The sequence below is a fragment of the Pan troglodytes genome, chromosome 19, assembly GCF_028858775.2.
Source record: "Pan troglodytes isolate AG18354 chromosome 19, NHGRI_mPanTro3-v2.0_pri, whole genome shotgun sequence".
Classification (NCBI taxonomy): domain Eukaryota; kingdom Metazoa; phylum Chordata; class Mammalia; order Primates; family Hominidae; genus Pan; species Pan troglodytes.
Window position 1 is genome coordinate 77123936 of NC_072417.2, and position 2576 is coordinate 77126511.

Below are 2576 nucleotides of genomic sequence, written 5' to 3' on the forward strand. Positions count from 1 at the left end.
CTTCCTCTCCTACTCCATCCAAGTATGTGATTCTGTGGAGTTGCTGCTTAAAGGATGACCCCCTCCCCTAACACACGGAGGGGCATGTTACCCACCTCTGGCCAATCCTTTGGGCCATAGTGGTTCATCCAAAACCTGGGGACAAGACTCAAGCTGAACCAATCCTAGTCCTTCCCTGGGAGTTATGTGTACTGAGATTAGAGGAAAGACAATCTCTTTGGTCTTGGGAGTTTCTAAATGTGTCTGAAGGAGCCATGGTGTGTCTCCCACCTGTGGAGGAAGCTTGTCTGTAGGAGGAGGAAACAGGAACATCAAACAGAGAAGCAGAGATGTAGGAGGGGAAGGAAGGAGGAAGGAAGGAAGGAAGGAAGGAAGGAAGCTGGCATCCAGGCTGGCAGGGGCAGAGTCAGGAGGGAGGAAGGAAGGAAGGGGAAGGAAGGTGGGGAAGGAAGGAAAGAAGGAAGGAGGGAAGGAAGGAGGGAGGAAAGGAAGGAAAGAAGGAAAGAGGGAGGGAATGAGGGAGGAAGGTGGGAAGGAGGGAGGGAAGGAGGGAGGGGAGGGAAGGAGGGAAGGAAGGAGGGAGGGAAGGGGGAGGGAGGGAGGGTAAGGGAAGGAAGGAAGGAAAGAAGGGAGGAGGGAAGGAAGGACGGAGGAGGGAAGGAAGGAGGGAGGGAGGGAAGAAAGGAAAGAAGGAAGGAGGGAGGGAGGGAAGGGAAGGAGGGAGGGAGGGGAGGGAAGGTGGGAGGGAGGGAAGGGAAGGAGGGAGGGAAGGGAAGGTGGGAGGGAGGGAAGGGGAGGAGGGAGGGAGGGAAGGAGGGAAGGAAGGAGGGAGGGAGGGAAGGGAAGGAGGGAGGGAGGGAAGGAGGAAAGGAAGGAGGGAGGGAGGGAAGGAAGGAGGAGAGAGGGACCTGAAGACACTGAGTCTCTGAACCAGTTAAACTATAGACCAACTTCATTACTGTCCTGTCACATGAGCCAAAAAAGCCCACCCTTTTCTCTTAACCTAGTTTAAATTGAGTTTCAGTTACCCACAAACAAAATAATTCTGCAAAACAGAACCACATCTCAGAACCTGACACACAGGAATTGGCCTGGTCACACCCCACTCCACCCCAACCCCAGCCTGCTCAGTCAGCTTCCTCCATGAATGGTTTGGTTGGGGTGATTTCCTGGGAGCTGCATCAGGATGCTCCCCCATGGGTGGTGGCACCCTGACTCCAGGGGGCCGGGAGGGGAGGCTCTGGTACTCCACCCCACAGTGCAGTTCCAATGGAGTGGGACCTCAAAGCCAGGTCCCCATCACGGGGCATCCCACCTATGCAAGCTCACTTGTAAGTCCTCAGAGTACCTGCAGGTGTCTGTTGGACAAAAGCACACCCGAGTATCTCACCAGGATAACCATAATTTGCAGAAACAGTGCAGCTAGAGCCTCTAGGCAGAAAATTGAGGTTTCTTCACTGTTGAATTTTCAAGATTCCCTCTCTCCCGCATATCCAGTCAATAACATAATTCTGCAGAGCAATACTTAGTTCCTTTCCTTCAACTTTGATATTGCAGCTCCTTCCAATTTGTGTATCTTTAGGAACTGCACCCAAGGAAAGGGCTGATTTGCTGGGGTCACTCTCTGAACAATGCTTCCTCAACTGTGCCAAAAATAGCTTTGAAATTTCCACTTGAATTCTTAGAAAGGGCCCTTTTTTCTCCATTTCCATCTGAGGAAAAGAGGAGGTAGCTTATTTTCACAGTTCCATGGTTTCTAATAATGGCACAATATTCTTTTGAGTGAATTGCCTTAATTCACTCAACCATCCCCCTATTATTAGATATTGGGTAACGTTCAATTTTTCCTTTTTCTTTTTTTTCGAGACAGAGTCTCACTCTGTCGCCCAGTGCAATGGCACCATCTCAGCTCAGTGCAACCTCCACCTCCTGGGTTCAAGCAATTCTCCTGCCTTAGACTCCTGAGTAGCTGGGATTACAAGTGCCCACCACCAAGCCTGGCTAATTTTTGTATTTTTAGTAGAGACAGGGTTTCATCATGTTGGCCAGGCTGGTCTCAAACTCCTGACCTCAAATGACCCACCTGCCACGGCCTCCCAGAGTGCTGCGATTACAGGCGTAAGCCACCATGTCCTGCCAAATGTTTAATTTTTAACCCTTTAAAAATAACACTATGATGAACATGTTTGAGTATAAATCTTTTCCTATGTTTAGCTTATTCCCAGAAATAGATTTACCAAGGCAATGGGGAGGACTTTTAGCACATATTGTCTTGGATCACTAAAAAAAAAAAAAAAAAAAAAAAAAAATCTGAAAAACAAAATAATCCAAAGAGGCCAACAAGAGTTCCTATTGAGAAGAAAATAAAAAAGAAATAGGTGGAGTGTTCAGTGTCTCAAAGAAAATAATAGCAGGCAAGTCAAATAGCAGGAAAGTAAGTCATCTCCTATTCTGCTGCGCTGATGTGAGATCTTCTATGAGCAAAATAGCTCAGGCAGATAAGTGTGTGGCTTTCCTTTCTTCATGGCAAATGCTTCCGTTTCTTTTGACAAATAAATCGAATGGAATACCATAAG